Raw genomic sequence first — 27,900 nt, forward strand, 5'->3', positions numbered from 1 at the left:
GCTTAAGTTCCTTCCTACTTTCCTTTTATTCCACACAGGCTTCGTCTGTTCCCAGCCCTGACAAATGCATCCTTTTTTTTTTGATGACGCCTACAATATCTTTCGTTATCCAAGGTTCCCAAAATTCATCATATTTATCCTTCTTCCTCACAGGAACATGCCGGTCCTGAATTCCTTTCAACTGAAATTTGAAACATGTCAGATGTTGATTTACCCTCAAACATTCGCCCCCAATCTATGTTCTGCAGCTCCCGCCTAATATTGTTATAATCAGCCTTCCCCCAATTTAGCACATTCACCCAAGGACCACTCTTATCCTTGTCCACCAGCACTTTAAAACTTACTAAATTGTGGTCACTGTTCCCAAAATGGACCCCTATTGAAACTTCTACCACTTGGCTGGGCCCATTCCCCAATTCAGGTCCAGTACAGCCCCTTCCCTGGTTGGACTATCCACATATTGTTTTAATAAGCCTTCCTGGATGCTCCTTATAAACTCTGCCCCGTCCAAGCCCCGAGCACTAAGTGAGTCTCAGTCAATATTGGGGAAGTTAAAGTCTCCCATCACAACAAGTAAATATACTTTTTTGTTTCAAAAAACAACACACGCAAACAGGTATAATAATATAGTCCATTTTTGTTCTTCTTCCTCCAACTGAAATCCTTCTCGATTGACAGTCTCTTTGAACAAGAAGGTCTCTGCATGATCCATCCATTTCTCTCCGCCTCGGCATTTCTCTTTAAAGTCAGATACTTTAGTCCAATCTGATCGGAGAGTCCCTTGTAATTCTCCAACACAGGAACATTGGCCATCACAGCTTTCAGGCCATCAATTGCCTGTTGAAAGTCCGCTGCCAATGAAATATTTGACGTTTCTTCAGCAAGTCCATCAGGAGCAATCACGCTACAATGTTCGATCAAATCCAATCATGCCCAGAAATCGCATTATTTCCCTTTGCCTTGAAGGTATAAAAAACTCAAGGAAAGTGACTTGGGCTTTTCCAAATTCTCTTTTGGCTAGGTTTATCACCAATCCCGCCTCCTGAAGTCGATTGAATAACTCCATCAGATGTTTTACATGTTCTTTCCTTGTCTGGCTGAAAATTACCAGATCGTTGATGTATACCGCACAATTGGGTAATCCTGAAACAACTTTGTTAGTTAGCCATTGAAATGTGGCTGGGGCGTTTTTCATGCCAAATGGCATAACTTTGAATTCGTATATACCAATCTGGAGTCACAAAAGCTGAAATCTCCTTCATCCTTTCGGATAAAGGTACCTGCCAGTGACCTTTAAGTAAATCCAGCTTGGAAATAAAAGCTGATTGTCCCACTTTCTCAATGCAATCCTCCAAACGTGGGATAGATAAGAGTTCATTCTTGAAACTGCATTAACCTTTCTATAGTCCTCACACAACCGTTGGGTATCGTCTGGTTTAGGTACCATCACTACGGGTGAGCTCCATTGGCTGCAACCCACTTCAATTATGCCATTTTTAAGCATACTCTCAATCTCTTTGTTAACCTGTGCCAATTCTAAAGGGTTAAGTCTATATGGATGTTGTTTGATTGAAACAGCATTTCCCACATCTACATCATGTATAGCCGTTTTAGTACTTTGCAATTTATCTCCACAAATATGCCCATGTGATATCAATAACTCTTTTAGCTCAGTTCATTATTCCTCTGGAAGGTAATTCAACAATTTATCCCAATTTTTAAGAACATCCTCGTTTTCCAATTTAATTTGAGGTATGTCAAATTCACAATCATCTGGATTTGGATTGTCACTTTGAGTTAGAATCATTAAAACATCCTCCTTTTTCTCTCCTTCCCTTTCAAAGTACCTTTTAAGCATATTCACATGACACCATGGTCCCAGGTTCGATTCCCGGCTGGGTCACTGTCTGTGTGGAGTCTGCACGTCCTCCCCGTGTGTGCGTGGGTTTCCTCCGGGTGCTCCGGTTTCCTCCCACAGTTCAAAGATGTGCGGGTTAGGTGGATTGGCCATGCTAAATTGCCCGTAGTGTCCTAAAAAGTAAGGTTAATGGGGGGATTGTTGGGTTATGGGTATAGGGTGGATACGTGGGTTTGAGTAGGGTGATCATTGCTCGGCACAACATCGAGGGCCGAAGGGCCTGTTCTGTGCTGTACTGTTCTACCGTTCTACACTCGGTGAGTCTTCCTTCTATCTGGTGTTTTTACCACATAATTCACCTCACTTAATTTCCTTTCAATGTGATAAAGTCCACAAAACCTTGCTTTTAAAGCTTCACTACCACTGGTAACAATACTAAAAATTTATCTCGACTAGCAAAACTACAAACTTTGGATTTCTTGTCCGCAAACCGTTTCGTCACATTTTGTGCAACTTTTAAATGTTGTCTAGCCAATTCACCTGCTCTATTTAATCGTTCCCTAAAATTTGACACGTAATCCAATAATGTAATTTCTGATTTCTCACTCACCAATTTTTCCTTAATCAATTTAAGTGGTCCTACTACCTCATGACCAAATATTAGTTCAAAAGGACTGAATTTGGTTGACTCCTTAGGTGCTTCCCTAATTGCAAACAGTACGAATGGGATTACTTTATTCCAATCTTCTGGATAATCTTGACAATAAGCCCTCAACATTGTCTTTAATGTCTGATGCCACCTTTCTAACGCTCCCTGCGATGCTGGATGGTACGCAGTTGATTTAAATTGTTTTATTCCTAAGCTATCCATAACGTCTTTGAATAACCTTGAGGTAAAATTCGATCCTTGATCCGAGTGTATTTCTGTGGGTAGTCCATATCTAGTAAAGAATTTAAGTAACTCCTCCACCATCTTTTTAGCTGTAATATTATGTACTGGAATGGCCTCTGGAAACCTAGTAGACATGCATTATCGCCAGAAGATACGGATTCCCTCGTTTTGTTTCAGGAAGCGGTCCTACGCAATCAATTAGGTTATTGTAAAAGGTTCCTCAAATGCTGGAATGGGTATTAAGGGCGCTGGTTTTATCACTGCTTGAGGTTTTCCTATCACTTGACATGTGTGACATGATTGACAAAATTTAACTACATCTTTATGTAGTCCAGGCCAATAAAATTGTTTCTGGATTTTAGTTCGAGTTTTCCTTAATCCCAAATGACCTCCCACTGGAACCTCGTGTGTAACTCGCAACACCTCATTTCTATACCCTACCGGCAATACTACTTGATGAACTTCTGCCCACTTTTCATCCGCCTGTTTAGCTCACAGGGCTAATCGCTGGCTTTGAAAGCAGACCAAGGCAAGCCAGCAGCACGGTTCGATTCCCGTAACAGCCTCCCCGAACAGGCGCCGGAATGTGGTGACTAGGGGCTTTTCACAGTAACTTCATTTGAAGCCTACTCGTGACAATAAGTGATTTTCATTTCATTCATGTAACGGTCTACATTTTCTCATCAAGACATCACTTTTACGGTAATAACACTCTGGTATACACTCAGATTCCTCTTCCGTGTATGCTTTCTGATACATCCATTTTATTTCTATATCTTTCTGTTGTAACTCTGCCAATTTTCCTGAACTAAAACTATCCGCCTCATCCTCCACCTGTTCTTGTTCTTTTTCAACCATCTGATCAAAAATCGTTTCTGATAATTGCACTTCAACTTCATCTTCACTCTTTGATTTCTCCTGTTGTCTTAACCTGTGACTTTGCAACCTTGTTGCTACACAATCCGGAAAAATCCCAGGATATTTGTCCTTCAATACCTCAGTTGTCTGATTTTCCACTGGCTTATCAACCACAGTAGGAATTACTCCCACCTGTGATCCAGCTATATCATGACCCAAAATAAACTGTATTCCTGGACAAGATAGTTTCTCTACTACTCGTATTACCACTTCACCACTCTTCACTAGACTTTCCAACCTTACCTTATATAACTGAACATTACTCCTCTCACCCTGAATTCCACATATTACCATCTTTTCTGGCAACATTCTTCGCAAACTACATAACTCCTCATCTCTTACCATTAAAGATTGACTCCCGTATCTCTTAAAATTGTGACTTCTTTACCTGCTCCTCCTGATTCATATGAGTAAACTTTACCCACACAAGTAAATTCTTTAAAGAGATCTGGCACCTTCTTATCAATCACCTCTTGATCAGGCTGTACAATCTTTTGCACCTCCTTCGCTTCACTTGGGCTTTCCTTTACTACTTTAACAAACCCCACTGTCTTATCCTGCTTTACCACATCATCCTTCCCAGTGCTTTTCTTCAACCACCAACACTTTACATGGCCTAGTTTATTACAGTGAAAACATTTGAAACTTTTCATGTCTGTTCCACCCTCCTGGATTTTTTTTTAATATGAGGTACACTCTCCTTATTATCTCCCATCAGATCATCTTTACCTTTAACAAGAACAAAGAACAAAGAAAAATTACAGCATACGAACAGGACCCTTCGGCCCTCCCAGCCTGCGCCGATCCAGATCCTCTATCTAAAACGGTCGCCTATTTTTTGAGGATCTGTATCCCTCTGCTCCCTGCCCATTCATGTATCTGTCTAGATACATCTTAAATGACGCTATCGTGCCCGCTTCTACACCGGCAATGCGTTCCAGGCACCCACCACCCTTTGCATAAAGAACTTTCCACGTATATCTCCCTGAAACTTTTCCCTTCTCACCTTGAACCTGTGACCCCTAGTAATTGAGTCCCCCACTCTGGGGAAAAAGGAGTATTTCTCATGTCCTCCGTTTCTATCCCTCACAGCTGAAACTGATGTCGGAAACCATGCTTTGATTTATGAACTAATTGATAATCATCTGCCATTTCTGCTGCTAAACACGCAGTTTTAACCCTCTGCTCTTCCACACGAGTTCTCACTACATCAGGAATTGAATTTTTAAACTCCTCCAAAAGTGTAATTGCTCTGAGAGCTTCATACATTTGGTCTATTTTCAAAGCCCTTATCCATCTATCAAAATTACTCTGTTTGAGCCTTTCAAACTCCATGTATGTTTGACCAAATTATTTCCTTAAATTTCTAAACCTTTGTCTGTCGGCTTCAGGCACTAGTTCATATGCACCCAAGATGGATTTTTTCACCTCCTCATATGTCCCAGATACCTCCTCCAGTAGTGATGCAAACACTTCACTAGCCCTACCTACCAGCTTTGTTTGAATTAGTAATACCCACATGTCCTGTGGCCATTTCATTCGTTTAGCCACCTTCTCAAATGAAATGAAAAAGGCTTCTACCTCCTTTTCATCAAATCTTAGCAATACTTGGACATATTTAAATAGATCCCCAGCAAGCCTTCGACTATGATGCTCTTTCTCACTATCCTCATCACTATCATCCAACTGTACGTGTCCCTTTACGCCTGCCGATTTTAACTGACTGTCATGTTTCATGGACATTTTCTGAAGTTCAAACTCTCTCTTTATCTTTTTCCCTGATCTGTATCTCCCCTTCACTTTCTTTTTGTTCTGCTGGGGCTATTCTTTCTTTTCACCCTTCTTCTCTCTCCTTTACTTTCTCCTCTATTTTTCTTTCCGTTCTATCTCTTTCTCTTTCTTTTTCTGCTCTCTCTCTCTTTCTTTTTCCTCTCTTTCATATTCAAGCTGCTTTAATTCTTTTTCATGTTCCGTTTGTTCAATTTGTAACTGATTTTTTGCCATTTCCAATGAGTCAAACTGTATCTCAGGCAACTTTAAATACTTAGCCACTGCCATAATTAGCTCATCTTTTCTCATTTTGTCAGCTAATGTTAATTGCAATTTTTTGCCAAATCTAAAAGTCTGCTTTTAGTCTCTGTCCGTAAGGTACTGCGTGTGACCATCTCCACCCCCAAAAATTTCTGAGCCTCTGAAAGAGCCTTAGTCCACAACACACTCCCCACTTAAACTAAAATACCACACCTGAAAAGCAACCAAAGTTTGCTCACCCCTCACTAAGTTCACTAAGCCAATCCAATAGATAGACTTTTATCCCGGACGTGCCCCCAATTTGTTATGGGCCAGGGTTTAGAGAACCCCAAAGTGTATCATGAGTTCACCTGATCCACAACTTTTAATAGATTGTGGTTATGTGGAGCACACGGCCCACTCTACAGGTTGTGGCACAGCAGAAATGGAAAAGTATTTTTTAAAAAGCAAAACAATGTTTTGCTCAATGAACTCAAGTTAACCTTTTTAAAACATACAGTGAACATCTTAGCAACCAATTAATTCAAATACAACCCCCAAAGAATACAACACTAAGTAATCCTTTAAGCTTTCCTTTTAACATCCATACAACTTAAAAAACCTTTTACCAGAAGCATATCTGGTTAAAGTCACTACTGTTATTAGTTTTAAATTACCAGGATCGATTTACAGTCTTTAGATAGAACAGTACAGCACAGAACAGGCCATTCGGCCCTCGATGTTGTGCCGAGCAATGATCACCCTACTCAAACCCACGTATCCACTCTATACCCGTAACCCAACAACCCCCCCCCCCCCCTTAACCTTACTTTTAAGGGCACTACGGGCAATTTAGCATGGCCAATCCACCTAACCCGCACATCTTTGGACTGTGGGAGGAAACCGGAGCACCCGGAGGAAACCCACACACACAGATTTAGATTACAGAGAGAGATTCATACACCTTCTGGCTGGATGGGATGCATTCAGAGATACTGAGGGAAGTGAGAGTGGAAATTGCAGAGGCACTGCCCATAATTTTCCAATCCTTCTTCAACTCGGGGGTGGTTGCAGAGGACTGGAGAATTGCAAATGTTACATCCTTGTTCAAAAAAAGGGTGTAAAAATAAGCCTAGTAAATACGGGCAAGTCAATTCAACCTCAGTAGTGGAGGAACTTTTAGAAACAGTGGGTGGAATTCTCTATTTCTTTCTGAGTGCGGTCGCAGGCATTCATACGGTGTCATTCCCGCTGACCGGAATGGTGCGAACTGGTGCCTGACACCACAAACACTTATATCACTCCCTCCAGCCTACTTGTCTTCATGAACCTGTACAGGATGTCCTAAACCCAAAGGCAAAGGCTAACAGCCTGAAGAAGTCTGCACCCCGATTAAACCACCTTGTTCTTAAAGCCTTGATTCAAGGAGTCAGGACATAGAGCACCCCTATGTAATCTCTCCAGCCTGCAAAGCAGTTACCCAGGAGGTCAGCGTGGCTTTAGGGATAAAGGTAAAGGAGGTGGGTTGCACAAGAGCTCAGAGAGATAAAAATGCAGGATTTATTTGAGGTTTGTTAGACTGAAGGATGTTTTAAAGGTTAGAGAGAGGCAAGGTCACAAAGGGATTCATACCCAAGAATAAGGGGTTTTATTCTCCGTTTCAGCGGTTAAGTGCAGGCTGAAATGGACAATTCGCGGGGGTTTCTGATGCCAAAATCGTCGCCGAACTCTCACCGATTCCAGGAACAGTGAGCAGCTAGCAGCGGCACCAGGTGAAACTCCCGGCTCCTGCATCGACAACGGGTGGAGAATGGTCAGGTCTGTGGCCGTGCATGCACACGGCGACAACGTGCAGCGGTCGCGCCTTACAGCATGGCGCCAGCCGTACCTGGACCCAACCCCGCAGGCTACCTCCAACGAGCCCCCCGGCTCTCGTGGAAGCCCCTCTTGCCAGCGGCATGGCTCGCAGCCGAGTGAAGCAGCGCTGGACACAGTCCGCAGCCGCCACGCTGGGTTCCCGATCACTCAGACCACACGTCAACCGCGTAGTCAGGAACTTGGCCCATCCCGATGGCAGAGCATCATGGAGGGCCTTCCGTTGACACGCCAATGATGTTCCTACGGCATGCAGTGTGTGGCACAATTATGCCACTTCTGTGGAGGCGGAGCATGGCTGACCAGCGTCAAACCGGCGCCGGCCCCAATTTGAGCGTCGGAATAGATTCTCCACCCGATCGCCAATTATGATATCAGCGGCGGGCAACAGAGAATCCTGCCCAAGGAGTTTAAAAATGAGATATGGAGGTACTATTGCCAACCTATATCACTACACGTTTGCAAACTTTCGGTGCCCTCAGAGAACTCACATTTCTAATCTTTGCACTTCCTAATGCTGCCATTCCAGTATTACCACACTTCACCTGCATCATCCCAGGACTTCTCCATCCAGAACCCTTCCCTCAATGTGATGATATCTTGTCACGCCTCTCCTATCACAACCTGGTTATACCTTGCCAATACTAGTGAATATCTTTGCATTTTCCCACGTGCTTTGAGGTTTCTGTCTCCAATCTACCTGAGCAGGCATGATGTGGACTTGTGTGACTTGATTTCACCTCATCGATTTAAAGGCCCATTTCACAGATTGAATGGAAGAGGAGGTTTAGCACCTTGTGTTGAAGTAAGTAGAAGCAGAGTTATGAAAGGAAGGAAGGCAAAGGTTGTCCCACATTTATTGAGGTGTCCCTGGATGTGCTATTGAGTGCAATAAGGAGAAGAAAGGAGATCCTCATTGCCAGCAATGGGGGGAAAAACTGCAGCCAATATAAAGAAGGCATTGAGGGAAGCGACTCGTGAAATTAAAAGCAGAAGTGCCATATTGCAGACTTGGATACCGTGTAGGAAGTGTTTTAATAACCTAAACATGTCAGAAAATGTGAGCAAAGTTGCTGTCACCTACACCCTATAGTTCACAAGCTGTCACTCTTTTTTGCCAAGCATATTTCATTTAGATCACTCGCCACACCCACGTAGGTTTCTGCAATATTGTTCGCTTTCTTTGCTCATCCTCTCTTTTCCTTCCTCCATCCATACTCCCATTCACCCCAATCCACTTGTAATCTGATATCCCCAATTTTCACCACATGCGCCATCCTTTCAGGGAAAGAGAGAGCGGAATGTGAGGGAAAGTATGAGGCATGGAGCCGGACACCCATAGATGTTGGAGCTGAGGAAAGTGGAAGAGGAGAAATGAGATATTGGTGGCATGCATCTCCTTCAGTATCAGAGAGGATGAGTTGGGCAGGGCAGATATAATAGCGACGTTTAAGAAGCATCCTGAATAGGATGGGAAGAGAGGGATAGGGCCCCGAAAGTGCAGAAGGTTTTAATTCAGACAGGCATCATGATCGGTGCAGGCTTGGGGCGGGGGGGGGGGGGGGGGGGGGGGGGGGGGGGGGGGTGCAAAGGGCCTGTTCCTGTGCTGTACAGTTCTTTGTTCTTTGCATTTGAGAAGGTGACAGCATTAATCTCCAACAAGACTACATTATCTTCACTTGACTTCAGCACTTAATGAAATATGATCAGCTTAATCATGCTCTTACTAACATTTTTACATTCCAATGAATAAATTATATCTGCCTCTTCTCGCATGCAGGGTCATCACACAAAGAATAGCAGCCCCTGGCAAATAATCTATCTGTCACCTGTCTTCTGTATATATGCACAGCTGACTACAAGATCTTTGCTAAGTCTCCGGTGGCACCGTGGAAAGAAGTGGAAGCAAACAAATTGATTCCAGGGATAAAGGACTGTAGCTATGAGGATAGATTGTAGAGTTTAGGACTGGATTCCTTGGAGAAAAGAAGGCTGGGAAGAGATTTGATAGAGGAATTTAAGATCCAGAGGGGTATGGACAGGGTGAATAGTGAGAAGTGGTTCCTTCCCAAGAGGAATTAGAGGGCACAGATTCAAAATAATGGGCAAAACAAAGAGTAGAAACGATGTAAGAAAACATACTTTCACCCAGAAGGTGGTTGAGTCTAGAACAAGCTTCGCAAGGGTGGTGGAGGCAGGTTTGATTGAGGTATTCAAAAGAGAATTGGATTACTATCTGAAAAGAAAGACCATGCAAAGCTAGGGGATAAGGGGAATGAGACTAGGTGGAATGCTCTTTCAAAATCCGTGCAGATTTGATGGACCGAATGACCTCCTTCTGCACTGACTCACAGAAGGAGGCCAGGAAGTACATACCAGATCTCAACCACTCACTGTGGGTAAAAGCTTTTTCCTCACGTCACATTTGCTTCTTTTGAAAATCACTTTAAATCTGTGCCCTCTCGTTCTTGATTCTCTTCCTCTGTCCAACCCCCTCAAATCTCCTCTCGCCTTCGTCTCTCCAAGGAGAAAAGCACCAACCTCTCCAATCTGTCCTCATAACTGACGTTTCTCATCGCTGGAGCCATTAGAACAGAATGATAGAATAATTAGAGTGCAGGAGGTGGTAATTCGGCCAATCAAGTTTTCACCAAACATCTGAAAGAGTACCCTACCTAGGCCCACACCCCCGCCCTACCCCGTAACCCCACCTAACCTACAGATCTTTGGACACTAAGGCGCAATTTAGAATGGCCAATCCACCTAACCTGCACATCCCTGGACATTGGGAGGAAACCGGAGCACCCGGAGGAAACCCACACAGATAAGGGGAGAAAATGCAAACTCCACACAGTCACCCAAGGCCAGAATTGAACCCGGGGCCTTGGCACTGTGAGGCAGCAGTGCTAATCACTGTGCCACCTTAAACTTATCCTAGCTTTGCCCCACTTAATTACAATCTTACAACTTGTATACCTTTCCCTTTTAACTAAAATAATTCACTTCAAAACTACTTCAAGTTCGTCTTGGTTCGCTCTGTTCATTAACATGTCAAACCCATTTCTTACTGATGTTTAGATCCTTGCAGTCTCTGTTTCTTAATCCAATTATACCAATCACACCCCTACAAGCCTGTTTTCCAGTATGTGCGAAATATGACAGTGTTAACAAAAAGAAATATTATAATTCCTCATTTCCCTGTCATCAATCACCTTAGTCCAGCCATTACCAGAGTTCCTCATGGTGCTGCCCCAGGCCCAACCACCTTCAGCTGCTTCATCAATGATTTTCCCTCCAATATGAGGTCAGGAGTGCAGATATTTGCTGATGATTGCACAATGCTCAGCTCTTTTCATGAATTCTTAAATATTAAAGCAGTCTGTGGTCATAGGCAGCAAGACTGGGACAACATTCAGTTTGAGCGAACAACTTGCAAGTAACATTCAACCACACAAGTGGCAGGCAATAGCCATCTGCAACAAGAGGTAATCTAACTGTGGAATCCGCTAAAGCAGCACGCATTGACCTGACAGGTAGAAAACAAAGATTATGGGCGGAATTCTCCAACTTCCCGCCGGGACGCCATTTTCCGATGCGTGACTAAATGGGCGCTCGGCTACTTCGTGAATCGCCGAAAGCGGTTGCAGCTGCGATTCTCCGCTGGAGCAGGGGTTCTCCGGGCCGGATGGGCCAAAGTCCCGCCGGCATGACCGGATGCCACGCCGGCGCTGTTCTAAAATCGTATAAAGCAGCGTCAGCCACTCGTGTTGGCTGACGCTGCGGGAGGAGGTGGGTGACGGCGTGGAGCGGGCTCCGGGGGGGGGGGCTGGTGAAGGCGTTGGGAGTGGGGAACCCGGGAGGGGGAGCGGCCGATGCAACAATGTGTGTACCGGCCCCGCATGTCCTTCGAGGACCACTCGGACAGGGCATGCAGGAGGACTCCGGATGAGCCAGGAGACTGTCGCCCACATCTGCCACCTGATGGTACGCGTGGCACCACCTGGGACCGAGGGTGGACATGCCCTCCCGGTGTCCGTCAAGGTGATGGTCGCCCTCAACTTCTTCGCGACGGGGTCGTTCCAGTCACTGAGTGGTGATCTGTCCGGCATCTCCCAGGTGCATCCGGGCCGTCACCGACGCGCTGTATGACATTGCGGACCAGTACATACAGTTTCCTGTGGACCGCACCCACCAGGATGCCCGCGCAGTGGGATTCGCCGCTGTTTCCCAGATGCCCATGGTGCAGGGGGAATTTGAATTTATCGATGGAGTGCACATCGCCATGCGGCCCACATCGGATGAGAGGGCCATGTGCATGAACAGGAAGGATACATATTCAATGAACATGCAGATAATCCCCCACCCCCCCCCCCCCACCCACCCCAGTTAAGGGGGAAAGCCTTCCCTCTTGTTACCGCGGAAGCTCATATTCAGAGGAGGTCACCTGGAACTTAATTGTCAGGAAACCATGGCCTCCTTGAGGGTTATACAGACAGGTCCTCTCCGGGCCAACATGATGCCTGGTGTCCTCGTGGCTCCTTCTCCAAAGTTTTGGACGTATACTCGGTCTCCTACTGGTGCATAAGGACGAATGCCGCCCGGCATCAGCCTCGGCCTGATCCTGGCCCCGGTGGATTTTCCCGCCAATGTGCAGGAGGACTAAATCTAAATGTGTTCACTGGCGATGGTTCATCAACAAGGTGGAGGAACCCCCGTTGTGGCGTGTGGCGTCATCCTGCAACAGAAAAGGAACAATGCCAACCACATCTCCCAAGACCCCAAGGTCTGCTTCTTCATTCCGTTTTTAAAAGTCTGACAGTGCGTTCCACCAATCCATTCGACGCGGGGTGGTGTGTACATGTAATATTCCGTTGGCAGCCATGAACACGCCAAATTCCGCACTTGTAAATGCTATTCCATTATCCGAGACCAGCACCTCCGGTATCCCGTGCATGCTGAAAAATTGCCGCAATCTGTTTATGGTGGCTTGAACTGTCGTGCTTTGCCTTTTGTTGACCCGAATTCCTTTAGTTTGGGCATCTATTCCGATGAGTAGCATCACCCCCAGGAATGGTCCCACAAAATTGATGTGGAGACGGCACCAAGGACCATTCCAATGCGTGGAGTGGTGATGGCAGGGGCAACTTCTGGAGCTCCTTGCATGGAGTGCAACTCTGGGCAACTTCATCATGATCCTGCTTTCCCCCATAGCCTTTAATCCCATTCTCCTCAAGTGCCTCTTCTCATCCAGCCGCCTCTCAAATATATTCAAAGTTTTAGCACCAACTACTTCCTGTGGTAATGCATTCCACAGGCTCACCACTCCTTCTGTGAAGAAATGTCTCCTGAAATCTGTCCGAAATGGTTTAACCTGAATCCTCAGACTGTGACCCCTGGTTCTGGACACACCCATCATTGGTAACATCACCCTGCATCTACCCTGTCTAGTCCCGTTAAAATTTTATAAGTCTCTATGAGATCCCCCCTCATTCTTCTGAACTCCAGCGAGAACAATCCCAACCTAGTCAATCTCTCCTCATATATCCTGGAATCAGTCTGGTAAACCTTCGCTGCACTCCCTCGAGAGCAAGAACATCCTTCCTCAGAGAAGGAGACCAAAACTGTACACAATACTCCAAGTGAAGAGACACCATCTCTTCAGCCACGTATTCATCCTATATATCCTGTCATTTCTACTCTGACTGGCACGTGGCACCGGTAGTAATCCTGAGATGACTACCTTTGAGGTCCGATTTCTTAACTTCCTTCCTAGCTCCCTGTATTCTGCTTTTAGGACCTCATCCCTTTTTTTACCTATGTCGTTTGTACCGATGTGTGCCACGACCACTGGCTGTTTACCCTCCCCCTCCAGAATGTCCTGTCCCCTGAGACATCCTTGGCCCCAGCACCAGAGAAGCAACATTCCATCCTGGAGCCTCATTTGCGGCCACAGAAATGCCTGTCTATTCCCCTTACAATTGAATCCCCTATAACTATTGCACTGTCACACTTATTACCTCTCTCCTCTGCAGCAGAACCAACCATGGTGCCACGAGTTTGGCTGTTGCTATTTTCCCCTAAGAGGCCAGGGTGGTTAACATCCAAAACCTGACACCCAAAAGGTCAATTTTGATTGATTGGAAACGCACACAGCCCCCAGTGCACTACCTGCCCCATATCCTCTTCTGATTACTAACTTTTAATACTATGTATCTGTAGGCTGGAGCATCTAATATTTCATTTTCTTCTACATCCTGGGCTCTGAAAGAAGATAACAAAACCACTGTTAATCAGCAACATTGATGATAAATATTAGTTAATTGATTTTAATGGTGATCAGAACCATCAATTTAGTTTTCTTACAAATAATCCTGCAATTCAAGCTCCAAAATAGCACTAATACTCCAGTACATTGTAATAAAAAAGTGTCTTACTTAGTCACAATCCATCAGTCATTCTGCATGTATATAGCATCACGCATCTGAACTGATTCACTATTTCAGCCTGGCGTGCAGTATGAAGGTTCAAGTGTGTGTGATCAGGGGTACAAAATGCTATCTCACCTGAGAATTGAAAGTTTGTGGCCTATGAGCTTGCCTGATGCTTGAACGTGTCAATGCCTTAAAGTTATAATTTTCCTGCTGATAATGATGTTGCACCACTCTCCCAGTAAAATAAATTAGTTTTGCTCTCACACTTGTTATACTAGGCTTCAATGGGATAATACTTTCGGTTTGAAATCAGTTATGCAGACACAGCGAGGGCCACGAGCATTTAAAAGCAATTAGAACACAGGCATTGTGTGCACAGTAAGTTCTATTTGCATTTTAAAATGGATACAACTGTGTCGCACAGTGGGTTTCACAAAATCTTCAGTTCTCTGACCAGTGTTTGAACCCAATTATCGCAATATTAGGGTTTAAACTAATATGCCAGGGGGATGAGAAGGAGTCAGAGAAAGAGGGAGCAAGGACAAAAACAAAAGGTAGAAAAGTGAATAGTTTTCCCCGATAGCTGTATGAATTACCTGTGAAATGCATTCGGATAGTCGCAATTCCTGCTATATTTCAGTCGAGACGTTTCCTGCCTATTAGTTCTTCTATCATCTTGATGATGAATCTTCTTTCACTTACATGCGTATATATGAGGCTCCTGTCACACATAAGTGGACACAGATTACTGGTGTTTTGCAGACAAAACATTTTTATTCACACTGACTTATTAGGGAGCCATTTTGTCACTCATAGGCCTTAGGTCTATTTCAGTTGAAGTACAAGGAGACAGGGGGACCCTCAGGGGGTTTGGGTTTGGTCAGGGTGCTTAAGCGTTCTAAATCTAGGTACAGTTTCCTCTCACAGTCCAAAGCTTTGCAGGTTAGGTGGATTTGCCGTGATAAATTGCCCCTTAGTGTCCAAAGGTTAGGTGGGATTAAGGGGATAGGCGCGGGACTGGGCCTTGGTGGAGTGCTCTTTTGGAGGGTCGGTGAAAACTCTATCTTGTTATGCTCTAGGTGTAGCATAAGCGGCTTCCTTGTGGTGCACTCAACACAGGAAGGATCAGATGTGAAGGCAACTCCAACACGTTTATTAAACTATATACACTACTATAACTCCTCAGACTGACTAACCAGACTGCTACACTCCACATGGTGGGAATGATATCGAGTCTCTGTACTCTGACTGTCTCCACTGGAAAGAGGCAGATCATGTGTGTGGTGTCCCTTATATAGGAGTTGGCGTAATGCCCTCCTGTGGTCGTGTCACCTCTGTAAGTATCGTGAGTGCCCATTGGTCGTGTCCTATCTAACTGATGTATTGGTTGAGTGTGTGTGTATGATGTCTCTGGTGCTCCCTCTAGTGTCTAACCATTCTCCATGTATGTACATTAACCCCTTGTGTATTTACAGTGATGAACATCACCACATCCCCCTTTTTTATATGTTACATTTTTCTGTACAGTTAGAAAATTTAACACAAAACATTTAGATAAGTTAAGGTATATATAAGTCAGGAAAACAGTGAAACAATAAGTCAAAATTATATGTGTGAGTCCAAAGAAAATCAAACAGCGAGGTCAAATGTCTCTCTTGGTGGGTTGGTGAATTTGATGATTTTGATGGTGGCATGTCCTTGTGAACGCCAGCATTGTCCCTGTGCCACAGGAACCAAGAAGTGGTCAAATCACTTCACAGACTGTGTTGAAGTCTCTTTTTTTTACGATGCCTGTGATAGCGATCAATTTTGTCTCCAAATCTTATTTCTGTCAGATGTCCAATTAGTTCAACCATTCTTCTTTGAGCGTCCTGGTTAGATCGCATTGAACGGGTGCTGCCCCACTTGCTTTTGTGAAAACACACAGTGAAAGGAGATACATCTCGAAGAGATCCCTTCTCTTTTTTTCTGCTTGTCCAGATCACACTGAAGCAGCTCTGTATCCTCCTCACGGCGCACCCTCCCGCACATTTTAGTGTCACCTTGAAAATTAGATTGACATTCAGCATCGCATTTATCCACTAACATTTCGTCACGTGATTCTGTTGCACTAGTACTATCCTCAGAATCTTCAAATGTGTCAGATATACTTATTTCTGGACAGATGAATTCACAAGCTGTAACATCAGATTGACATGCAGCATTACTACTAGCCATCCCTGAATTGGTACCCCTGCATTGTTCTGATAATGTAGTCAGATTTTGTTGATTAGATTTTTCTTCTGGATGATCAGGGTGACATGGAGTAGGATCTTTGGTGATCAATGAACATACACTTCTATCTTTTGAGAGGGTAGACATTCCATGGCAACTTCCTATTGTAAAATTCAATCCATCATCTGCTGACTGAATTCACAGGTGTCATTTTTTGAGCCTTCAGTCATACACTGTTTACTTTGTGTTGGAGATTTTGATGCGATATCTGAGAAACTGAATTGACACAGTGAACTATCTTTGTCCATCAGTGAAAGCCCATCATTTTTTGAGGTTATCCCTGGCAGTTCCATCGAAGAGTTTTGTCTGATATTTGTAAATGGAGAGCGGTTGATGGCATTTGATGAACATTTACTTTCACATTGCTCTTTTTCATCTCCCACTTCATCCTCAGCTACCTCTGAACCTGTGGTATACTCTTCATCTTCAGAATACATCACTTGCTGCTTCAGCTGCAAACTCGTTTTGCAAAAGTGAAAAAGTTGTGACATCGCCGATTTTCTGTCCCTTCAATGAATTAGGTACAGCTAAGATGTCAAAATCAAGCTCCTGTTCCGCAGAAAGATGTGTGTTTGCATTACTTTCCTCCGTGTTACAGAATGGCACACAGACAACATTCTTGTGCTGCAAGACATCACAGTACAAATGACTGACTGGTACTGAAGTAAAATTGCCATTTTGAAGCTGATTGGCAAATTTGACAACACGATCCCGCACTTTACAACCTGTGCTTGTCTGGCGGTTACTTCCAGTTGCGGCTATGCGGAGCTAAGCCGCACGAACGGCAGCTCCCGCTTTAAAAGGACTTGTGGGCTCTTTTAAGGGCCCCAAACGGCGCTGATTCAATGATTCCCAGTGGATAAAGGGGTCTGGAGCAAAACCCCCTGGGATTTATGGTTCGGACTCGAAGTGGGACGAGGAGAAAAATCCAGCTCCCCTGGAAAAGCGGGGGAAGGTGGACAAAATGGCGGCCGGTGGAGTCCCTGAGGAGTGGAGGTAGTGGGCTGAGGAGCAGCAGGCGGCCCTTCTGCGCTATTTCATGGAGCTGAAAGGGGAGTTGTTGGAATCCCTGAAGGTGACGACGAGTAAGCTGCTGGAGACCCGGACAACCCAGGGTGCAGCGATACTTGAGTTGCAGCAGCAGGCCTCTGAGCGCGAGGATGAGGTTTCGGCCCTCGTGGGGAAGGTGGAGATACACGAGGCACTTCATAAAAAGTGGCAAGATCGGTTCGAGGAGATGGAGCTTTGGTCACAGAGGAAGAACCTGCGGATCCTGGGCCTCGAGGAGGGGCTGGAGGGTCGGACCTGCAGGCCTATGTGGCCGTGATGTTGAACTCGCTGGTGGGGGCAGGATCCTGGTGGGGGCAGGATCCTTCCGTCTGCCCTTGGAGCTGGAGGGGGCCCATAGAGTGCTGGCCAGGCGGCCTAAGGCGAATGAACCCCCGCGGGCGGTGCTGGTGCGGTTCCATCGGTTCAGTGACCGGGAGTGTGTTCTCCGATGGGCCAAGAAGGTGAGGAGTAGGAAGTGGGAGAATTCGGTAGTGCGTATCTACCAGGACTGGAGCGCGGAGGTGGCCAAGCGGAGAGCCGGGTTTAACCGGACGAAGGCGGTGCTCCATGGAAAGCAGGTGAAGTTCAGCATGCTGCCGCCTGCGCGCCTGTGGGTCACCTACAAGGACCGGCATCACTACTTTGAGTCTCCGGAGAAAGCGTGGGCCTTTGTGCAGGCTGAAAAGCTGGACTCGAACTAGAGATTAGGGGCTGTGGGAGTTTTTCTATTCTATTCATGTATCATTGTTTATGCTCTAGCGGGTTATTCTGTTTGTTTTTATTTTTTCTCTTGCTTTCGGATGATGTGGGTTATGGTTCTGTGTTCTAAGGGGGGTACTGGGGTTTGTGGTTGATCTGTGTCTTTGTTTGTACGGAGTTGGTGGTTGGGTTGGGACTGCTGTTTGGGAGCTGCGTTGGGGGGGTGGGGTGGGGCTGTGTGAAAGCGCGGGCTTTTCTCTGGTTTCCCGCGCTGCGGGACGAGGGGGTGGAGCTGGTGGCGAGGGGCGGGGTTACTAGACCGGGTTTCCCGCGCCAAAGCGGTGCCCAGGAGCTGATGCAGGGGAGGAGGGGGGGACCTCATATCGGGAGGGGTCGGAGTTATGGCGGGAGCTGCCGGGGTCAGCAGAAGTCACCTGGCTCACGGGAGTACAGTGGAGGGAGAGTCGCGGCTAGGAGGGGTCCTGGCCTGGGGGGGGGGGGGGGGGGGGGGGGGGGGGGGAGGGATACCGGGTTGCTGCTGGATTGGCCAGGGAGGAGTTCGTGGGGGGTCGGGGTGAGGTTCTATCGCCGTGGGAAACGGGCTGAAGGAGTGATGGCCAGGGGCGAGCAGTCGATGGGTTATGGCTAGTTGATGGGGAGGGGGGCGGGGTGCCCCCTGATCCGGCTGATTACGTGGAATGTGAGGGGGTTGAATGGGCCGGTTAAGCGGGCCCGGGTGTTTTTGCATCTGAAGGGGCTGAAGGCGGACGTGGCCATGCTCCAGGAGACCCACCTGAAGGTGGTGGACCAGGTCCGTCTGAGGAAGGGGTGGGTGGGGCTGGTTTTCCACTCAGGGCTCGACTCGAAGAACCAGGGTGTGGCGATCCTTGTGGGGAAGAGGGTGGCGTTTGAGGTTGTGGCTGATAGTGGTGGCAGATATGTGATGGTGAGCGGTAAGCTGCAGGGGGAGAGGGTGGTGTTGGTTAATGTGTACGCCCCTAATTGGGATGATGCTGGTTTCATGAGGCATATGTTGGGCAGCATTCCTGGCCTGGAGGTGGGGGGCTTGATCATGGGGGGGGGGGGACTTCAATACGGTGCTGGGTCCCCTACTAGATCGTTCTAGTTCAAGGGCAGGCAGGTGGTCAGCGGCAGCCAAGGTATTGAGGGGGTTTATGGGCCAGATGGGAGGAGTGGACCCCTGGAGATTCGGGAGACCGAGGGCTCAGGAATACTCCTTTTTCTCCCGTGTGCACAGGGTTTATTCCCGCATTGATTTCTTTGTTTTGAGCAGGGGACTGGTCCCGAGGGTGGAGGAGGCCGAATATTCGGCTATCGCAATTTCGGACCATGCTCCGCATTGGGTGGATCTGGGGATGGGGGACGCGCGGGACCAGCGCCCGCTTTGGCGTCTGGACGTGGGGTTGTTGGCTGATGAGGTGTGTAGGAGGGTTCGGGGATGTATCTAGAGGTACCTCGAGGTCAATGATACTGGGGAGGTCCAGGTGGGGATGGTGTGGGAGGCTCTGAAGGCAGTGATTAGGGAGGAGCTGATCTCCATCCGAGCCCATAGGGAGAGGGGGGAGTGGAGGGAGAGGGAGAGACTGGTGGAGGAGCTGTTGAGTGTGGATAGGAGGTACGCGGAGGCCCCGGAGGAGGGTTTGCTGGGGGAGCAGCGTAGCTTGCAGGCCAAGTTTGATTTATTGACCACCAGAAAGGCGGAGACACAGTGGAGGAAGGCGCAGGGAGCGGTCTATGAGTATGGAGAGAAGGCGAGCAGGATGCTGGCGCATCAGCTTCGTAAGCGGGCGCGGCTAGGGAGATTGGTGGACTGAAGGATAGGGGTGGGAATGTGGTGCTGCAGGGGGCAGAGGTCAATGAGGTCTTTAGGGACTTTTACAGGGAACTGTACCGGTCGGAGCCGCCGGCGGTGGGAGGGGGAATGGAGAAATTTTTGGACAGGCTCCGATTTCCAAGGGTGCAGGAGGAGCAGGTGGAGTGACTGGGGGCGCCGATCGAGTTGGAGGAGATGGTCAGTGGGATTGGCCACACGCAGTCGGGGAAGGCGCCGGGACCGGATGGGTTCCCGGTTGAATTTTATAAGAAATATGCGGACCTGCTGGGCCCCCTGTTGGTCAGGGCCTTTAACGACGCATGGGAGGGGGCTGTTCTGCCCACGACGATGTCTCAGGCACTAATCTCCCTGATCCTGAAGCGTGATAAGGACCCCTTGTAGTGCGGTTCATACAGGCCGATTTCACTGCTGAATGTAGACGCCAAGTTGCTGGTGAAGGTCTTGGCCACTAGAATAGAGGACTGTGTGCGGGGGTGATACCTGAAGATCAGGCGGGTTTTGTGAAGGGGAGGCAGCTGAACACTAACGTGCGAAGGCTGCTAAATGTGATAATGATGCCGGCAGCAGAAGGAGGCGGAGATTGTGGTGGCATTGGATGCGGAGAAGGCCTTTGATAGGGTTGTTGGGGGTACTTGTGGGAGGTGTTGGAGGGGTTCGGGTTTGGGGTGGGGTTTATTAAATGGGTGAGGTTGCTGTACGAGGCCCCGATGGCGAGTGTAGCGACAAATGGGAGGAGGTCCGAGTACTTCAGGCTCCACCGTGGGATGAGGCAGGGGTGCCCCCTGTCCCCCTTGCTTTTTGCGTTGGCAATTGAGCCTCTTGCCATGGTTCTCAGGGAGTCGAGGGGGTGGAGGGGTTTGGTGCGAGATGGGGAGGAGCACCGAGTGTCGCTGTATGCGGACGACTTGCTGTGGAATATAGCAGACCCGGTGGGGGAATGCCGGAGGTGATGGAGATTCTTGCTGAGTTCGGGAGTTTCTCGGGATATAAATTGAACCTGGGCAAGAGTGAGCTGTTTGTCGTACACCCGGGAGATCAGAAGGAGGGGATTGGTAGGCTCCCGCTAAAGAGGGCAGTGAGGAGTTTTAGGTACCAGGGGTTCAGGTGGCTAGGAGCTGGGGGACTCTGCACAAGCTTAATTTTACTAGGTTGGTGGAGCAGATGGAGGAGAAATTTAAAAGGTGGGACATGCTGCCGTTGTCATTGGCGGGTAGAGTACAGTCCGTTAAAATGACGGTGCTCCCGAGGTTTTTGTTTTTGTTTCAGTGCCTCCCCATTTTCGTTCCAAGGGCCTTTTTTAGGAGGGTGAGCAGCAGCATTCTGAGATTTGTTTGGGCGCATGGGACTCCGAGGGTAAGGAGGGTCTTTTTGGAGTGGGGCAGGGATAGAGGGGGGCTGGCGCTGCCCAACCTCTCTGGGTACTATTGGGCGGCTAATGTCTCGATGGTACGCAAGTGGGTAATGGAGGGGAAGTGGGCAGCATGGAAAAGGATGGAGATGGCGTCCTGCGGAGGCACGAGCCTGAAGGCACTGGTAACGGCTCCGTTGCCGCTCCCTCCAGCTAGGTACACCACGAGCCCGGTGGTGGCGGCCACCCTCAAAATTTGGGGGCAGTGGAGGCGACACAGGGGGGGGAAGTGGGGGGCACGGTGGAGGCCCCGCTGCGGGGGAACCACCGGTTTGTCCCAGGGAACATGGATGGCGGGTTCCTGGGGTGGCACCGGGCGGGCATCAGGAAGTTGGGAGACCTGTTTATTGACGGGAGGTTCGCGAGCCTTGGTGAACTAGAGGAGAAGTTTGAGCTCTCCCCGGGGAATATATTCATGTATCTTCAGGTCAAGGCGTTTGCTAGGTGACAGGTGGAGGGGTTCCCTTTGCTGCCCCCGCGGGGGGTAAGGGATAGGGTGCTTTCGGGGGTGTGGGTCGGGGATGGGAAGGTGTCTGACACCTACCAGGTAATGCAGGAGGTGGGGGAGGCGTCGGTAGAGGAGCTAAAGGCTAAGTGGGAGGTGGAGCTGGGGGAGCAGATTGAGGGGGGAACATGGGCGGATGCCCTGGAGAGGGTGAACTCCTCCTCTTCATGTGCGAGGCTTAGTCTCATCCAGTTCAAGGTGCTGCACCAGGCCCACATGTCCGGGTCTAGGATGAAGACAGGTGCGTCAGGTGTTCGGGGAGTCCAGCGAACCATGCCCATATGTTCTGGGCATGCCCGGCATTGGAGGAGTTCTGGAAGGGGGTGGCGGGACAGTGTCGAGGGTGGTGGGATCCAGGGTCAAGCCAAGCTGGGGACTCGCGATATTTGGGGTTGGGGTGGAGCCGGGAGTGCAGGAGGCGAAAGAGGCCGATGTCTTGGCCTTTGCGTCCCTAGTAGCCCGGCGGAGGGAAGGGGGATAGGATAGTGTTTAAGTTAATTTGCTTATTGTTAATTTATTCTGTTGTTTATTGGGGTTGGGGGGGTTTGTTATATGCCGGGGGTTGTTTATTATTATTATTATTGTTATTATTGTTTTGTTGATATATATTTTTCAAAAAATTTCAATAAAAATTATTTTTAAAAAAAACCTGTGCTTGTCTGAAGAGGATCAAACCGCAGTACTTTCTGCTTGCAGCAAGGGTAGAACCCAATGCCAGGAGTGGGCAGCTGGTTGTTTATGGAAAGAGACATTACTTGTTCTGGGTGATACTGGCAATGGGAGAGGTCAGTGCATTGGAAAACTTTTTAACATTTTGTGCAGTGCAACCAACTTATAGTTCCCCATAAACGCCAGTACACAACTTGCCAAGACTTCAAGTCTACATAAAGACTATTAGTATACTCGTGCACATCTCAGCTTTTATCTCTTAATGTGCAAGTAGATTATATTTTCTCGAAGATCGATATTTATTTTCAGAGGTGTACAAGGAAGCATTTTCTCAGTTTCTTTGGTAAGAAGTTTCTTACATAGGCTAGCTCTGTACAATGTATCAGCGCTTGCTTGGGAGTCTGGGTCCTTGTACTCTGGATGAAACAGCCTCTCAACCTTCTTGCAAAATAGTTTACTTTTAAACTTATCTTTTGTGTCTTTTAATTCATCAGCTTCATTGTGTGTGAAAAGGTCAACAACACGCGAGGCCAGTGTTCCATTAGTACAGTTCATATTGCAAGGAGTAGCTACCATGGCACTCATGTTTCATGACAGTAACACATACATTCTTCAACCAAGGAATCCATTTTCAAAAATTCAGATGAAATGAGTATTGAAATTATATTGTTGGGCTCTAGTTCTGGATTTTCAGTTTGTCCTTGATGTTTTAGTTTCCTGCACTCAAGGACCGCACTCTGTGGATCACACGGTAGCATTGTGGATAGCGCAATTGTTTCACAGCTCCAGGGTCCCAGGTTCGATTCCGGCTTAGGGTCACTGTCTGTGCGGAATCTGCACATCCTCCCCATGTGTGCGTGGGTTTCCTCCGGGTGCTCCGGTTTCCTCCCACAGTCCAGAAATGTGCAGGTTAGGTGGATTGGCCATGCTAAATTGCCCTTAGTGACCAAAATTGCCCTTAGTGTTGGGTGGGGTTACTGGGTTATGGGGTTTGGGTGGAGGTGTTGACCTTGGGTAGGGTGCTCTTTCCAAGAGCCGGTGCAGACTCGATGGGCCGAATGGCCTCCTTCTGCACTGTAAATTCTATGAAATTCTACTCGGGTTAGTGAGTCTTGTGGCATCTGCTCTCACCTTGAGCGTGCCGTCACCGAGGTTGCGGCGCTCCCTGTCTGGAGTCAAGTTTGTGTTGACCGAGTCATCGTTGGTTCGTTGATGCTCCTTGTCCGGACTTTCACATACTGTGGGTAGAGACTCAGTAGCTGCGTGCTGTCTACTTGGGTTGGGTAAGTTGTCACTGTCGTCATCTGGTGGCGCAAACAATGTGGGTGGACCGTCATTGTCGTCCTGCTGTGTGTCGGAGTGCGGTGGGCTGTCATGGTCCTCCTGCTGTTTGCTGGAGCATGGCAGACTTGCATCGTCTGCTGCGAGCTGGTCAGAAGATGTTGCTAGACCCTCATGGTCTTGTGCCTGCAAGGACTGCGCGTTGAAGTCTTGCGTTACTTCTGCCGTGGAGGCTGTCCACGAGTTCGCCGCGGAGGCTGGTGACACTGGAGTCACGTCTTGTGTGTGCAAGGACTGCGCTCTGGAGTCTTACGTTTCGTCTATCGTGGAATCTGTCCACGAGCTCGCCGTGGAGGCGTGTGACACTGGAGTCACTTCCTGTTCGTGCAAGGACTGTCCTCTGGAGTCTTGCGTTTCTGCAATCGTGGAGTCTGTCCACGAGCTCGCTGTGGAGGCGTGTGACATGAGTCACTTCCTGTTCGTTCAAGGACTGTCCTCTGGAGTCTTGCGTGTCTGCAATTGTGAAGGCTGTCCACAAGCTTGATGTGGAGGCTTGTGACACAGGAGTCACCTCTTGTTCAGGCAAGGACAGCAGTGTGGAGTCTTGCGTGTCTTCTTCTGTAGCATCGGGAGCCCTTAGCGATGCATGGACCACACTGTGTGTGGCAGCAGGCCGCTCTCTGTGGGCTTGAACCGTGGTCTGGCTGTTGGTTTCAGTACAGGGGTAGCCTCCCGAGGTGAAAGGACCGTCATCGTCTTCGAGGATCATGTCATCACGGTCTGCCTCGGAGCTGGGATGGGGCTCGCGAGGTCCAGAAGAAATAAACAGGTCAGTCTCGAAATATTCCATGTCGGAATCATCGGTTTGGGCTTGTTGCAGTGTTCCTTGGAGGTAAGTTTCATGTTGTTGGTCAAATTGAGGCATTGTGCAGTCATTCCAGGTTAAAGTGGGTCGTTTTACCGCTTTAAGAGAGTTGTTTTTCGATTTGGGACGTTTCCCCATTAAATGGGCATGGTCTTTAATTGGGGTGGGGCCTCTGATGTCATGATGCATGTGACATCTGACGCAGGAAGCGTTTGCGCATGTGCAAATTGCTGTTCCTGGACTGCAGGCCGTATTTGCGCAAATGGACCTTCCCGTTCGGCAGCTCCTGTACCAAGATGGCCACCGATCAAAATCGTTCTTTGCTCCGGGATCTCGGCCTCGTGGAAAATAGAAAGGCTTTTCTTACCTTCCATTGGCGGTTGGAGAGAGTTTTGTTCACAGAATTCATCGAATTTATCCAGGACTGCCTGGAAGTTGCTCCTTTTTTTCCTTCTGGAGAACTGTAATTTTTGAAAGATTTCTTCTGCTCCGGCACCGGTGAGCTTTACAGGTCTATCTTTTCAGCAGCGGCCAAATCTTGTAGGTCTACTGCCACTAGGAATAGTGTAAACTGCTGCCGTAATGCCTGCCAGAATTCGAACATCTTGCCTGGGTATTGTTGCTGGTTGTCACTGCACGCTGAGGAATGGCTATTTGGATTGATACAGTTCACTCGTGGTACCATGTCTTGTTATGCTATTTAGGTGTAGCATAAGCGGTTTCCTTGTGGTGCACTCGACACAGGAAGGATCAGACGTGAAGACAACGCCAACGTTTATTAAACTATATACACTACTATAACTTGGGTTCAACACTACTGTAAATCCTCCTATAGCTCCTCAGACTGACTAACCAGACTGCTACACTCCACGTGGTGGGAATGATATCGAGTCTCTGTACTCTCTGACTGTCTCCACTGGAAAGAGGCAGATCATGTGTGTGATGTCCTTTATATACGAGTTGATATAATGCCCTCTTGTGGTTGTGTCACCTCTGTGAGTATTGTGAGTGCCCATTAGTCATGTCCTATCTAACTGATGTATTGGTTGAGTGTGTGTATGATGTCTTTGGTGCTCCCTCTGGTGTCTAACTATTCTACATGTATGTATATTAACCCCTTGTGTATTTACAGTGATGAACATCACCACAGACTCAATGGGCCGAATTGCTTACTTCTGCACTGTACAGCTTCTATGATTCTAAGGTTGGGGGTTGCCTCTGGGCCGGGGGGGGGGGGGGGGGGGGGGGGGGGGTTTAGTCATCGAGAGGCTTTGCATCTGTGAGGCCTTCAAAATCTTTCAATATTGCAGAGACCCATAACAGGGGCAACCACAGTGCAGAACATCAGACCTAGGAGCAGGAGTAGGCCATCTGGCTCCTCGAGCCTGCTCCGCCATTCAATAAGATCATGGCTGATCTTTTTGTGGACTCAGCTCCACTTACCTGCCCGCTCAGCATAACCCTTAATTCCTTTACTGGTCAAAAATCTATCGATCCTTGCCTTAAGACATTCAACAAAGTAGACTCAACTGCTTCACTGGGCACGGAATTCCAGATTCACAACCCTTTGGGTGAAGAAGTTCCTCCTCAACTCAGTCCTAAATCTGCTCTCCCTTATTTTGAGGCTACACCCCCTTGTCCTAGTTTCACCCGCCAGTGGAAACAACCGCCCTGCTTCTACCTTATCTATTCCCTTCATAATTTTATGTTTCTAAAAGATTCCCCCTCGTTCTTCTAAATTCCAATGAGTATAGTCCAAGTTTACTCAGTCATAGAAATTAGCAAACGTGACACCACTGTTTAAAAAAGGAGGTAGGCAGAGAGCAGGAAATTATAGGCCAGTGAGCTTAACTTCGGTAGTAGGGGAGATGCTGGAATCTATCAACAAGGAAGAAATAACGAGGCATCTGGATAGAAATTGTCCCATTGGGCAGACGCCGCATGGGTTCATAAAGGGCAGGTCATGCCTAACTAATTTAGTGGAATTTTTTGAGGACATTACCAGTGCAGTAGATAACGGGGAGCCGATGGATGTGGTATATCTGGATTTGCAGAAAGCCTTTGACAAGGTGCCACACAAAAGGTTGCTGCATAAGATAAAGATGCATGGCATTAAGGGTAAAGTAGTAGCATGGATAGAGGATTGGTTAATTAATAGAAAGCAAAGAGTGGGGATTAATGTGTGTTTCTCTGGTTGGCAATCAGTAGCTAGTGGTGTCCCTCAGGGATCGTGTTGGGCCCACAATTGTTCACAATTTACATAGATGATTTGGAGTTGGGGACCAAGGGCAATGTGTCCAAGTTTGCAGATGACACTAAGATGAGTGGTAAAGCGAAAAGTGCAGAGGATACTGGAAGTTTGCAGAGGGATTTGGATAGGTTAAGTGAATGGGCTAGGGTCTGGCAGATGGAATACAATGTTGACAAATGTGTGGTTACCCATTTTGGTAGGAATAACAGCAAACGGGATTATTATTTAAACGATAAAATATTAAAGCATGCCGCTGTGCAGAGAGACTTGGGTGTGCTAGTGCATGAGCCACAGAAGGTTGGTTTACAGGTGCAACAGGTGATTAAGATGGCAAATGGAATTTTGTCCTTCATTGCTAGAGGAATGGAGTTTAAGACTAGGGAGGTTATGTTGCAATTGTATAAGGTGTTAGTGAGGCCACACCTGGAGTATTGTGTTCAGTTTTGGTCTCCTTATACTTGAGAAAGGACGTACTGGCACTGGAGGGTGTGCAGAGGAGATTCACTAGGTTAATCCCAGAGCTGAAGGGGTTGGATTATGAGGAGAGGTTGAGTAGACTGGGACTGTACTCGTTGGAATTTAGAAGGATGAGGGGGAATCTTATAGAAACATTTAAAATTATGAAGGGAATAGATAGGATAGATGCGGGCAGGCTGTTTCCACTGGCGGGTGAAAGTAGAACTAGGGGACATAGCCTCAAAATAAGGGGAAGTAGATTTAGGACTGAGTTTAGGAGGAACTTCTTCACCCAAAGGGTTGTGAATCTATGAAATTCCTTGCCCAGTGAAGCAGTTGAGGTTCCTTCATTACATGTTTTTAAGGTAAAGATAGATAGTTTTTTGAAGAATAAAGGGATTAAGGGTTATGGTGTTCAGGCCGGAAAGTGGAGCGGAGTCCACAAAAGATCAGCCATGATCTCATTGAATGGCGGAGCAGGCTCTAGGGGCCAGATGGCCTACTCCTGCTCCTAGTTCTTATGTCTCTCCTCATAAACCAATCCTCTCAACTCCGGAATCAACCGAGTGAATCTCCTCTGCACCCCCTCCAGTGCCAGTACAT

The 27,900-nt window shown here is 47.5% G+C and overlaps 1 pseudogene; it reads right to left on the reverse strand.

The window, feature by feature from the left end:
• Positions 1-24,650, reverse strand: part of LOC119963652 — a 49,539-nt pseudogene extending 24,889 nt beyond the window's left edge.
• Between the last annotated feature and the right edge of the window lie 3,250 nt (positions 24,651-27,900).

Source organism: Scyliorhinus canicula, chromosome 3, assembly GCF_902713615.1.
Source record: "Scyliorhinus canicula chromosome 3, sScyCan1.1, whole genome shotgun sequence".
In the NCBI taxonomy this organism is placed as follows: Eukaryota; Metazoa; Chordata; class Chondrichthyes; order Carcharhiniformes; family Scyliorhinidae; genus Scyliorhinus; species Scyliorhinus canicula.